At 41.7% G+C, this 14,464-nt stretch overlaps 1 long non-coding RNA gene across 3 annotated transcripts in view; it reads left to right on the forward strand.

Moving 5' to 3' along the window:
* Positions 1–669: 669 nt before the first annotated feature.
* Positions 670–14,464, forward strand: part of LOC103162731 — a 40,882-nt gene continuing 27,087 nt past the window's right edge. For all 3 annotated transcript variants that reach the window (XR_004771380.1, XR_004771381.1, XR_004771379.1), the window contains exons 1-2: positions 670–712; positions 8,834–8,932. This is a non-coding gene — a long non-coding RNA (uncharacterized LOC103162731). The remainder of the gene's footprint in view (positions 713–8,833; positions 8,933–14,464) is intronic.

The following is a 14,464-nucleotide window of genomic DNA, read 5'->3' on the forward strand; positions in this document are numbered from 1 at the left end:
TTTCTTGGAGGAGTGGGGGCTTTTGTTTTTCTGTCCAGCATCTTTTGTGGCCCAAATTGGCTTAGAAGTATCTTTGGAGGTGAGGTTGAACACTTCATCTTGCTGCCTTGCTCTTAAATGCTGGAATTACAGGCACTCATCATGTTCAGTTTTTTTTTTTTTTTTTTTTTTCCCAGAACAGTTGGACTATTAGGCACAACAGGAAACACTCGGGGGCTTAGCAGAACTCCAGAGAGGCAGAGAAGGCCAAGAATTAGAGGATATGTCAGGAAGGAAATATAAGTTGAGACTTGATAATAGAATGGTAAATTAGGAAAGATGGGAGAGGTATTGAAGACAAAACAAGCTGAGAAGGAGGTGGACGCCGGTGTGAGCAGAGAGGAGGGAAAAACAGGGTGGGCTAGGGACCTGGGTACTGGGCAAGCAGTGAAGGCTCGGTGGGCTGTTATAGGCTATAGAGGGGCGCTCCAAGGGCGCGGAGGGGGCGGGGGGGGGAGCGGGGCGCATGCGTCGGAGCGCACTGCAGCGCTCCTGGAGATGTTGTGGATTTGTGGCATCAGCGCAGAGGCTGCTAGCGTAGCAGATTTCGTACATGGTGTTCATTGCAGTTAACTCAAGGCTACTGCCACCCAGGCACGTCTCTCTGTCCAGCCGCTCCCTCCACATTCTCCAGCAGTAAGGATTTTTGCTACGACACTCGCTTCAGCAAGAGGTAAAGGAACGACGAAGGGCAAAAATGTAACATGGAGGGCGGCAGAGGGAACGTGAGCCAGGAAGATCCTTAATTTGTGCGCTTTCCCCTTTGACGGGAGGGAAAACTGGACGCCAGTAGAGCCCAGCCCTCCAAAAGGATGTTGAACATTTACTTAATATTATAAAAGAGAGTTTTAGACTCTCTAAGCAGGTTTGAGGCACTTAGAGCATCACTGCTTCCCTTGACATCCTATTGAAAACAAACTTTCGAGCTCTTTATTTGTTGCGAGTGGATCAAAAAGATGAGGCTCTATCTGTTTTTTTGGTTTGTTTGGTTATTTTAGTAGTCGTCCCCCCCCGCGTGTGTGTGTGTGTGTGTGTGTGCGCGCGCGCGCGCGCGCGCGCGCGCGTAGTAAGCCGGATGCCGGCCTCGAACTCGCGGCCATTCTGCTAAAGCTGGGATTACAAGCGTAAATCACCTCTCCCGGCTCTGACTCAGTGGTTTGGAATAAAAGGTTTCCTTGTCTTTGTTGAGGCTGGAGAGTTTTTACTGTATCAAGGGAATCCGGGGACCCCATAGCCTCTCCCTTAGGATGCTGACAGATTGCATTTGGGATACGCTTTGTCACCTACAACGCCTTTTTTTCCCATATGCAATTTAGCTGGTGTATCGCAGTTAACCCTGTTAAGTAATGTTGCTAAGGATACCCTTTGGTCACAGTGGCATAACTTTGGCGAGAAACACACACACCCGGGAGGGGAGACTAGTAGAGACAGGCGCGCTTTGCATGGACTTTTAAGATCCCAAACGAGGAATCATAGCACCAAGTGGTGGCGCTCAAGTACTCTGAGAAAGCATGACATAAGGGGTGGCGATCCACTGGCACTGGAGATCGTGGCCCCTTGAGTAAGGGTGGGGCACAGAGGCGAGAAGGTGGAACCACGCATGCTCATTGCAAGCAAAGGCGTCTGCGCGGGAATCAAAGTGCGCATGCGTAAATGAGAGCGCGCTGACCATTTGAGTTTAGCACCAGGGATGTAGAAGTGCGCTTGCGTGCCAATGGCTTAGCTGGGAGGGCGGGAGGCGCGCAACGTTCTGATAATTATGATTGCGAAATAGCGAGAGCTTCAGTAAATTGTCTTTCGTCCAAATCGCCATTTTAGGCTAGGAGGACCTGTAGAGAGGCAAATCTACTTTTCTAGTTGTTTGAAAGGGTCAGTCTGATTTAGAGGCTGCGGTCAAGCCCAGTGAAACTTATTCCAGAATCTTAAGTCTCTCCCTGGTCAATCTCATAACGGGAATTTTAAAATGTAGAGAAGATAGGCTGTGAAAGGTTGCTGTTGCAGTTTGTTAAGCTTACTTTACTGTCCACCCACATTCAGACAAAGCCTATTCGAAAGACTCCTGAATGATCCTGGCCGATCTTGGCTCTCAGACTTCCCCCACCGTATGTCTCTGCCTAAAACGCTTGGCTTTTTCTCCCCTGCAGAATATAGGCGAGAGGATTTGGTTGTTTCTCAATCCGTATTACATTGATTGAAACCTAAGATCTAGGCAAATGGTCTTCTTACTGACAAGCAGAGCACTAAAAGTAAAGGCAGTGGTAATATGAAAGGGTCCTGGGCTTATGCTCTTTCTCTCTTCTGTAGAACTTTCTGTATGGTTTGGTCTGAAGTAAAGTTGAGAAATTGGAGGTTGATTGTTTTAGTTTCGTTTGGTTGCTGAACTGTTGTGCCTTTGAGGATTGAAAGTGAAAAATCTACAGTTAATTGCTAAAGTTTAGCTTTTAGATTCTTATATCTAAGGGTACAGAATTTTAGAATGAGATATCTTTTCTATTAATCCTGCCAATGATCTTTGGCTGTTCCTATTTCATTCTTAGGGCCTGTTTATCTAATACGTACAGGTCTATAGTACTTATTAGCACAAGGTACTAGTCTAAAGGTTTTACATAATGCTTTAATATATTTCATAATCTCCACAATCCTACGGAATAGACATAGTATTACAGATGAGAACTTTGAGAAACACAGGTTAATTTGTCTAAGGTTTTTATAGCCAATTGAATTATGGAGCCTGGGTATTTATTTCTCCACGTTTTATTGTTTCATAATACTGTTCTCTTAAACATTCCTTATCCCTTATAAAGAAGGGACACATTTAAGGGAATTCAATTTTTGTCTGAAATCATAAACCTTAAACAAGCATTAAGAAAGGAAACAGTTTACTGCTTTTACCTCAGTGCATAGTAGTTGCTTACAAGAATGGGAGACAAAAAGTAAATTGTTGGTTTGGAAACTCTAGGAGTGGCTCTCCTTATATACAGTTGTCTTCTGTATTTTTTGTTCTTCAGAGTGCATAAAATGGCCGACTGCAGCAGGCTGGGCACACCCATGCTTTTGCTTGATTTATGATCTAGTCCCAGGCTTTAAGACAACCAGAGTTTGCTGCAGATATTTTTGAAAACCTTTTATTGATCTGTTGTTGTCTCAATGTCTATAATAGTAGAGATTGGCTTTTTTGTTGATATAAAAAAGTACAAGTTAAATTGGGTTTTAATTAGAATAGATCTACTTACATGGAATTATTATATTAAATATTATGAATATTTTAACACTTGATAATTGCCAAATTCTTCCCCAAAAGGTTGTGCCAGTTTTTACTCAGAAGTACTGCATTGTGGCTTTAGATAAACTGTAAAAATCAGCATCTTTTTTCCTTTTTAAAAATTGGTGGTTAAATTCTTTTGGTTAGTATAGATTTGATACCATGTGGTCAGATCTAATTTTTTCTTACATTCTTTACAAATAAATAGGTCTCCAAACAAGAAAATAAAAACCTTTTAGACAAAAAGTAGTAATATCACCCAGAGACACTGTTAACTACACTCTTCACTAGTTTTGCTTCTTTTTGTAATCATCTATACTGTTGATCATATGTACTTTTTTATATTATATTTTCTATTTAACATTATAATGTGAATATTTCCACATTTGTCATCCAATGGTTTCATGTGCAAGTATTTTATATTTTTTAGTAAATTATTTAATAAATGTTTTTAGTTTTTATTCATTTTGTTTCTACTTTTTTTAAAAATTTACTGTTCTGGGGAGGAGGCATTTGTGCCATGGTATGAGTGTGGTTAGGTGTCAACTTTGAAGTTGATGTCTTCTGTCATTATGTGAGTTCCAGGAATTGAATTCAGGTTGGTCACCAGGTTTGTGTGGCAGTCTGCCTGCTGAGCCATCTTGTTCTGTTTTGTTTTTTGTTTTTTTTTTTCTATTTCTTTGTCAAATTCCAGAATTAGAATCATTCATTAAAATTTGAATAAATATTGATTGTAATTGATTTCTAAAAATTTATGTCATTCTTTGCACCTAGTCTTTTAGGTACTGAATTTTTCTTTCATTTTTTTTGTTCACTTAATATGTAAAAGAATGATACATAAAATTACTTTGAAAATGTGTATTTTATTTAGAGACTAACTCTTACATATAACAGGCTGGCATCAAAATTGATAATGTTGAGGGTGATATAAACTGATCCCTATGCCTCCCTCCTTTATTACCAACATATTTGGCTATTCCAGTTCTTGTTTCAAAATAAAATAATGAACTCAAAGATAGTGGGTCCCCAAACTGGGGTCTCAGTGTACCTGCCAATAATATACTGTCTGTCATTTGTTGAGTTTTCTGGTGAAAGCCTAGCTCAGTGGCTAAAGGTGCTTGTCACCAAGCCTGACTGACTACTTTGAGTTGAAGCCCAGACCCACATGGTAGGATGAGAGAGCCAACTCTGGATCTACACACACACACACGCACGAATGCACGCACATTCCAGTGACAACAATAATAAAAAATACTAGGCCATATTAAAAAAATGGTGTGGGAGGGTGGGAATGTAGCTCGTAGGTAGTCTACTTGCCTAGTATGAGCAAATTTGTGAATTCAACCCCCAGCACAGCATAAAATCTGGTGTGGTGTGCATGTTTGTAATCCTATCACTCAAGGAATAAACAGAAGGATTAAGAGTTCAAGGCAATCCTCAGTTATATGCTTCATTTGAGGCCAACTTGGACAGTATGAGCCCCATTCTTAAAAAATAATGTTGAAACCAAGTTTGGTGATACATGCCTATAATCCCAGCATTTGGGAGAATGAGGCAGGAGGATTGCTGTGAGTTGACTGCATAGCAAAACCTTGTCTCATAAAACAACAAAAATCCATTATGGGACACAGAACAATTCCATGTTGTCTTTGTAAAACCATCTGAACCAAGAAATTTTTTCTTTTTGGTTTGTTTCAGTATAACAAATTTTGCTACATCATAAGATTTGTTGTTCCAGACAAGTCATACAAAATCATCACCAGATTTTTTTTTTTTTTTTTTTAAGTAGGGAGGACTCTACACTTGTTAGTAAGGGCTGTGGCGTTTATATTCTGGTTTGGGTTGAGTCACTTTGCTTATCTACATTGTCTAAATACTTAGACCTGGCTAGAAGAATATTGTAAACATGCAACTAGAGCACCATAAAGAAGGGCAGGAGTACCACTTCCCTCATTACAAAAATCCCACAGCAGAAACCCCATCATCCCTGAAGTTAATCCTGACAACTAACTTTATTGACAATGTTTTATTTTTAAGCCACAATAGGGGAAATTAATAAAAGCGGAGAGCCACTGCCTTAAAAGTTGTACAAATGTCTAAATGACACTACATCTTTTGCTGATGGATCCTCTGGATTTGAAGCATTTTTTTAAAAGTCTTGCAGAACTGTGGGTGTGCAGTACCGGGCACCGCTTATCTTTCAAAATGCACATTTCCCCAACTTGTCTAGATTAAAATATACAATTTGGTCATGAAATAAATGGTTATTCTGGGTATTTCAGCTTTAAAGTCCTTCCCCCAAGAAATGAAAATATGAGGGTCAGCAGTGACCACGTGAAAGTAACTTTGTTCTCTAGCATTGCCCGTCCCCCGTCCCTGGTCCCCCGTCCCCAGCCCTGTGTGGGGTTATGCCGCTGGGGCTGCTGGCGCCTTGGCTGACTTCCAGTACGCCACGTATGCGAGAAGAACTTGAACGCTAGGTCTTCTCCCTCCACCTCCTAAACGCTGTCCGCGTTTGATTCTGGTTTAAAACCGGAAAGTTGTTCTGCCAGCAAACTCTAGTTTTTCCTAATGATCCCTAGTGGGGTGCTCGGGCCGTCTTGTTGGCTCCAGAGCTCTTCCCTCGCACGAGTTGAAAGCCCAGGATCCATTTCCGGGTGACATCGTGTCTACGGCCTCTGTCACCACGGCCCCTCGGGAAATGTAGTTTTAGGTTCGCGTGGGTTGCGCCTTCCCCTTCACTCCCCCTCTTCCGAAGGAAGCTTCTTTTCCCGCGCCTCGCACGCTAGCGCGGGTGGCAGAAACGGAAGTGACGTCCGCGCCGAGACAGGGATTGGGGTGAGGGCGCTCGGGGCTGAGACGCTCCTTGCAGCGCTTGCTGCTGTGCCTATGACAGATGGTGGGATTTCCGAGTAACTATTTACAGTGGTAATCTCTCCTCAAAGAGACTCTTACTGTTATCCAGTTTTGAAAAAGGGAGTGAAAATGTTTAGTCTGGTTTTTAGGGAGTTTTCTTGTTGTTGTTGTTGTTTTTTGTTTTTCGAGGCAGGGTTTCTCTGTATAGCTTTGGAGCCTGTCCTGGAACTCACTCTGTAGGCCAGACTGGCCTCGAACTCGCTGTGGTTTTTAATGTGAATCAGGTGTTTTCAGACCTTGGGAAGGGTGGAGAGTATTCTTTGATTCCTGAAACCGGTTACTCCTGGTCCATACTCTTTGCTTTCTTAAGGTTTATTAAATGCAGTGGTCTAACATTTCTGTTCCATATTCATGTCTCATCTATTTTGCATTTAGTAGTCTTTTTTTTTCTTTGTGTGTATGAGGAAAGATAGTCTCATGTAATTTAAGGTGACCGTTGAAAGTTTGTTCCTCCTGCCTCCACATCCCCAGTGCTGGGATTGTGGGGGGCATTGCTACATTTTTTAATTTTGTGAAACACTCACTAATGTGGCTGAGGCTAGTCTGGTGCTCCCTATGTAATGCAGGCAGGCTGCCAGTTTGTGGAGATCTTCCTACCCCAGACTCCCAAGTACCAGGATTATAGGCCTGGGTGTGGATTGGAGGAGGGGGGTTGTTAAAGGACCCAGGTTGCTCTCAACTACTATAATTACCCTGATTTTCACCTAGTTAGTTGTAACCTCATTTTTCTAGCTGTAGATAGTATTAAATAAGGCTTGTATGCAGTGCGTTTGAAGGACTGAAATATAAAAGAAAAGCTGGGGGAGGGGTGTCGTACTTTGTGGAGGTGCTTGAAAACATCCTTTTTCCACCTCTGTGTCTGTCCTTAAGCATTCCACCCCATGCCAGCATTTTTTGCAGTCTAACTAGGACTGGGAATTAAGGAAAATGTGGAATTGTATGAAATGGCCAAACAATTTTAAAAAGTATTTAGCACTCTCCTGCACTGGTTTTTCCCTTCTCCAGTTGCAGCCTGGAGAAGCACATCCTGGAAGAAATTATAGTACAACCTGATAAGTCTTGCAACACTTATCAGACTGTGTTCTGTCTGCGCATGCCTGTTCTCCTATGTTCTAAACTGTAGGATCCATGAGGGCAGAAGATACTTCATTTGCAAAGCTCATTCTGGCATATTAGTAGGCTTCAGTAATATTTACTGAATGAATAAATAAATTAGTCCTCAACAAACATTTGTGTGTCTACTAAAGTAATCTCTACAGGTTATTAGCTGTCAACTGATTCTTCAAAATGGGCAGACACTTTTTTCTGGTAATCTATTTCCTCAGTGATTTTCAAGAGAGTGCTTTTTTGTGTTTGGATTTCAGGCCTTGGTATTTACATGTTTCTATGGTAGGTACTGCTTCCATTTGCTTCCTTGGTGGGGCCTGGGTGCTAGTTAGAGCTGAGCCTCATCCTAATAGCCCAGTGTTTGCCAAATGCTCCTTTTTGTTTTTCACTTCTCTTTCTACCCCCTTCTCCAACACAACCGCCACTACTAGAGTCACCCTTTAAATATTATAAAGCCATGTACCTCCTGGGATCCCCGTTTTTTGCAGATACTTTTCTGTTGGAATGAGCCAAACATTTTTGTCTCTGGATATTTTAGCTAAGGTTTTATGTTCCCCCACTTCATTCACCAGAGATCAGTTTAGATCCCCCCCACACACACACACACACACTTTTCTTGTTTTTTTGCTTGTTTTTTTTTTTTTTTGCTTGTTTTGTTTTTTGGGGTTTTTGGTTTGGGGGTTGTTTTGTTTTGTTTGTTGGTTTTTCCAGACAGGGTTTCTCTGGCTTTGGAGCTTGTGCTGGAACTCACTGTGTAGACCATGCTGGCCTCGAATTCCCAGAGATATGCCTGCCTCTGCCTCCCTACTGCTGGGACTAAAGGTAGTTGCTGTGTACAACTACCACCTGCCTCTGTTTAGCTGTTTAGAACATCTTCATCACCATTTAGTAACCACAGCATTTGGAAGTTGAGGCAGGAGGATCACCAAAGGTCTGAAGCTAGCCTGAGATACATACAGAATAACACCCCCACAAAAAAATGGGGGAGGGAAGAAACTCAGTATTGCTTTTGGCAAGTCTTTTGTTGTTTTAGATATACTAGAAGAGTTCTCAGGGTCCTATAGTTACTAATTGCCCTTCAAGGATCTATTTTTGAGCACTAACTCTAGACATTCATTTTTCTTTTGTTTTCTTCCAGGAAGAATAGTTTTATTTAGTGCATTGCAAAAGGATGGCCTGCTTCCTCTTTAAAATACATCCTTAATAATGACTTGAAGCATGTGGACATAGCAAGCCTAGATGCCTTCCCAATTGCCTCCCTGCCCACCCCATGAATTTGCAGTGAGAATGCAGAAAGGAAGGACTCTGGAGGAGGACAGAAGAAAAGTAGGCTGAGGCAAATATTTCGACTTTGGTCTCTATGGTTGGGTTTTTGGTTTAGCAATGCCAGGAGATGGAAAGTAGGCCCTTGTACATGATAGACATGCTACCCAAGTGCTGTCCCAATGACTTACAACTGTGTCTACTGTTAGTGGGTGAGCACTAAAGCTTTTGCTTTGTTTTGTTTAGATCTGGTGCTTAGAACCCTAGCTGTCTGGCTTTGAACTTGAGCTGTACCAGAGGATGACTGACATATGCCATGCTTCTGCTCAAGTGCTGGAATTACAGGTTTGTGCCACCGTTCCTGTTTTGTTGTTTTTATTCAATGCTAGCAGTGCAACCTAGTGCTTCCTGCATGTTAAATGAATACTTTACCAACTGAACTACATCATCACTCCCCCCCCCCTTTAAAAGAAGAATTTACCTTTTTGAGATAGGTTCTGGCCTCAAACTCCTGATCCTCCTGTCTCAGCCTCCAAAGTGCTAGGATTGCAAGCATGGGCTACTTGGCCTGACAATTAATTATGCTGACCTTTATTTTTATGAGTATGGGTTTTTTGCCTACAAGTGTGTGTGTGTGCCATGTTCCTTCAGTGCCCGATGATATCAAAAAATATACTGGGTCTCCTGGAACTGGAGTTACAGTAGGTTGTGAACCACAATTTGGGTGCTGGGAAGAGCAGCCAGTGCTCTTACCTGCCAGAGCCATCTCTCCAGCCCCTAACTTTCTAATGCACCGATTTTCCTGTTTAAATCATGTCAACACATTTATTATCAGTTACATGCTTTATAGAAAGAGGTGTGGAGAATGGGTCAGGGTTGTAAGTGCAGGTCTATACACATTCTCTATGTCTGGATGCAGAGATGTCTCTGCTTCATGCACAACTGCTGCACTTGTATAAAGCCTCTTAGTTTTTTGTTGTTGGTGTGTTGGTGAGGTTTTTTTTTGTTTTGTTTTTGTTTTTTTCGTGTTTTTTTTTGTTTTTGTTTTTTGTTTTTTGAGACAGGGTTTCTCTGTATTGCTTTGGAGGCTGTCCTGGAACTCCCATCTGTAGACCAGGCTGGCTTTGAACTCACAGAGATCCACCTGCCTCTGCCTCCCTCGTGCTGGGATTGAAGGTGTGTGCCACCAACCCCCCACCCTCCCCACCAGGGCCAGTATAAAGCCTCTTTGTAGAAGCCCTCCTGGGTGAACTTCAAGTAGCAGCTCTCCTTGTAGAAGCTGGCAAAAGAACTGGATTCATCTGTGGCACAGGAGCAGTTGCTCCATAGCAAGTGGAGATAGCAGCTAGAGATGCTGGGCCAGATGGTGTGCCAGGAGGAGGCCTGATCTAAGTTTCTAATTTTTAACCAGAGAAGCCAGGAGTGTGAAGTAATTCACTTACTCAGATTCTGCTAGTCAGCTGGGATGTTAATAGACTTTAGCCTGCCCCTGGCCCAAGGCAAAAGCACTGTTTTAGTGCTTTCCCTAAGAGTCTGTTGTGCTCATTTTGCTACACTAAATAGTTAAAGGGCTATACGTCAGAAGTAAGAAAGGTAAAAAAAATTAAAACAAAAAACAAACAAACTCTGCCTGAGGATATAGCTTTGTGGGAGTCCAAGGCCCTGAGTTTGACTATCACTATTACCAAAGCAAACATTAAAAACAACAAAATCCCACCCTAAAATGGGGGTTGAGGTTGAAGATCTGAGTCAGTGTTGGCTGCAAGGGTTTACTCAATCATCCCTTGCACCAAAAGAAAACCACATGGAGGAACATTGTGGGACATAGGCTTACATTGTCATGAGTTCATTCTAGAAGTATAATGGGGATGGGCCTTACACTTTTATTCTTCAAACTGCTTGGGGGGTTTCTTCCATTTTATTACAAATGTTTTCAGGTACCCACAGTCTAATTCCTACATTATTACAGAACATTTTGCTGCATTTGCTTTATCTTATTCATTCCTGATCATTGGGTTTTAAAAATCTTTATATGTCAGGAGATGGTGGTGAACACCTTTAGTCCCAGCACTCGGGAGACAGAGGCAGGCGGATACCTGTGAGTTCAAGGCCATCCTGATCTACAGAGCCAGTGCCAGGACAGCCAGGGCCCGGGCTATTACACCCAGTCTGGAAAACCAAAAGCTTACTGTTTTATTCTCTTGTATCTGATTCATCAAGGTGGAGGGAAAGAACTTCTTCCGATTCTTACCTGTATCTTCCAAACTGAGAGGAATACTAATTAGCATAGCCTAAGTAAATATTTAAGAGCAGATTCACCCAGAAAGGATTACACAGAGTAGCTAGATAAGCAACCATTTTGCTTTTGAAAGAAATGTCTTCTGCTCATTGTTTGCCAAAAATAGTAGGAGGAAAGGAAAGCTGCTAAAACATACCTTTGTACCTTTTACAAGGGAGATACATTCTTTTTCTGTCTGTAGGGCAAATGGGTCTCTAATGCCAATAAAGGTGTAATTAGCATTTGAAAGTCTAGTAATAGGATTTTAAATTTACCCTGCTACTAGTTTTCCTTTGATCAATTAGAAAAGAGTTCAAAGCCAGCAGGAGGTGGTGCACTCCTAGGTAGGCAGAAGCAGGCAGAGGCCAATTTTCACAGCTGGGGCTAAGCAGAAAAACCTTGTCTCTAGAAACAAAGGGGAAAAAAAGCACAATCCAGAATGCTTTTATTTTTATCTTGAGCTCTGGTTACCTCTGTGTTTGCCATTTTAATTTAAATGGAGGAGCAAAAACCATTTAACAGTCACCCCTTTTTATTTTTATTTCTCTTGCAATAAAGGTTTATGTTCATTGATATATATCTCCAAGTATGTTAGGGACATAAATACCGAAATAACATTTACAGATGTGCATGTTCACATTTTTGATAGCAGTAATAATGGAAAAACCTATTGATGAGTAGGAATTCTATTAAATAAATTTGTGTTTGTGCACAATAAAAAAAAGCCACTAAAAATTATATTCCCAGCACTTGGGAGACAGAAATAGGTCTCTAAGAGTTCAAGTACAGTCTGATCTATGCAGCAAGCTCTAGGCTAGCAAAGACTACTTGATGAGAATCTATCCAAAATAAATCAATGTAGAAATTTGGGGTTTTTTTTTTTTTTTTTTTTTTTTTTTTTGGTTTGGTTTGTCTTTTTTGGTTTTTCGAGACGGGGGTTTCTCTGTGCACCTTTGGAACCTATCCTAGCACTTGCTCTGGAGACCAAGCTAGCCTCAAACTCAGAGATCCTCCTGCCTCTGCTGGGATTAAAGTTTAAAGGCTTGTGCAACCACCACCCCCTGCCCCGTCAAGTGTAAATGTTTATTCGCCAGGATGGACCATCTTTTAATGCCAATTTCCATAATAAAGGAGACAATCCTGTTTAAGACCAGAAACTAGGGCATTCCCAAAGAGCTTGCCTCTGACAACTCAAGGGGGCAGTGCAGGACCACAGACAATGTGAACCCGCCCGTCCACGTCCCATGTTATCTCTTGGGAAAAGCTTAATTCTGCTTGTTACCCAGAACACCCTGGGTATTTGAAAAGAAAGTATTTGTGTATTTAAGAAATAATTCAGAAAAAAAGAAAAAGAAATAATTCTGGCTAAGTGGACAGTGGTAGCACATACCCATTATGTCCCAGTACTCAGGAGACAGAGACCAATTCAAGGCCAGCCTGAATCTTGTCTTGAAAAGAACACCACCACCACACCCTACAAAAAAAGGGAAAGAATTATCCTGGCACTATCTTTGCTGTATAAATTTCCCATTGCCCAAGTGGCCAGACTGAATCTCCAGTCTCTGTTTATATTCAAATTGTCACCTGGGACTGGGGTGGAAAAGAAGTTTAAGGATGACATCATATGTGGAATGCATAAGCCTAAGGTGTATATAAGTTAGTAAACTCTATTTAAGGCAGGCTCCTCTCTGGATGAGTGCTATTAAAGAGCTTTTCCTAATCTCTTAAGTGTGTGGAGTGATTTCTCAATGGAAAAGGGAACATTAGTTCTATAACAATAAATTATGGTAATAAGTGGAGTATGGTGGGTGACCCATACCTATAATCCCAGCACCTGGAAAGTGGAGGCAGCATAATCAGGAGTCACCTTTGCTACATAGTTTAAGGGTAGCCTGGGTTACCTGGGTCTCATGTGAATATTTGACTTAGATTACATTATAGTAATCTAAGAAAATGACTGTAGAAGAGTAAGTATAGTTCATGTAATTTATAAAATCAGAGCTCCTGTTTATACTTACATATCAAAGTAGTTAGGAAAAATATATCACATGTTTGGGATTTTTTTGGATTATAGATGGCTTTATTTTTCTTACTTTACAAGGGATTGGATAAGGCCTTATATACATTCAGCCTGGTACTCTTAATACTGACCCAGACCCTCAGTCTCTACTCACAATGAGATGAAGTTTTATTATTGCTTGGTGGTGCCTTGGATTTGAGTGGACATAGGTACACAAATCTGTTTCCTGAAGCAAGGTTTGTTTTAAAATTTAGGGGTTTTGCATCTGACAAAGTTTTTTTACTCTTCAATGAAGCAACCTCCACAGAAGTGGAGTAATAGAGATGGTTGCAGGACTTGGAGGCTGAAGATAGTCATTTAGAAAAGAGCTGGCCTGGAGCATAGCAGAAGGGAGCTCTCCTTTTTTTCCCCTAAGAGAAAGGTACTACCAACTAGGCAAGTGCAGGCATTTGACTACAGTTTATACTTAACATTTATTTACCTGTTCAGTCATGTCCACATTCCTTCTCCCACCCTTGGCTCTATGGGATAAACACACTATAATAACAGAATAGCAGCTGCTGCGTATGGCTACACAGAAATTAATGTAGTAAATAGCTTTAGTTTGCCTAATAAAGGAAGAACTCAAACTCCTTAAGGTGTTTTCTGTGCCCCCAGATCTGCTAGGCAGCAGACTTGCCCCCATTTATGATGAGAGAACTTTCACTCAGGGTTTCCTGGCCACTGTTACCCTAGAAAACTGATAGTGTTTGACTGGTGGTAGGTGGTTGTGACACTATTCAACTTGAACACTCTGAATCTGCTACTTGGCCTGCCTGAGGTTTAGGGGATTTCTTTCGTCTGATGAAGACAGAAGAAACCTAGCATTTTTTGCTGGTGCCACCAACATCTAATGACAGGTCAATAGCCTGCATTTTGCCGAATTGCTGGATTTTTGAATAGCATTTTATGTTAAGCTCCCAGGAACTGTAAACATACAAGTAATAGGATGCCCCCTTAGAACCATGGATACGTAGGATTCTTTGGCTTTTCCTTTGACATCTTATCTCCCAGTTATTCCACCATTGAGGAGTCTGGAGATTAGGAGACTAGCCACTTCTGATAACCTGACCGGCTGCTGTTTTTCATTTAATACTAAATAACTGGAAAGGTGATATAATTATGAAGATGCAGTGGGGTTTTTTGTTTGTTTTTGCTTTTTTTTGCAGGGTGTGTGTGTGTGTGTGTGTGTGTGTGTTCCAGACAGGGTTTCTTTGGCTTTGGAGGCTGTCCTGGAACTCCCTCCAGATGCCTCTGCTTCCCGAGTGCTGGTGTTTTTCCAGACAGTTTCTCTGTGTAACACCTCTGGCTGTCCTGGAACTCCCTCTATAGACCAGGCTGGCCTCAAACTCAGAGAGATCCACCTACCTCTGCCTCCTGAGTGCTGGGAGTAAAGGTGTGCGCCACCACTGCCTTTTGCCTCAGCCTTCTGTATGCTGGGGATACCATACAAATACCATCACATGTTGTGTTGGGCTATTTTGGTCAGAATATGGAATATGGAATGGAGGTTACTAGACTGCAGATAGAAAAGAAAAAG

Source organism: Cricetulus griseus, chromosome X (assembly GCF_003668045.3).
Source record: "Cricetulus griseus strain 17A/GY chromosome X, alternate assembly CriGri-PICRH-1.0, whole genome shotgun sequence".
Lineage (NCBI taxonomy): Eukaryota > Metazoa > Chordata > Mammalia > Rodentia > Cricetidae > Cricetulus > Cricetulus griseus.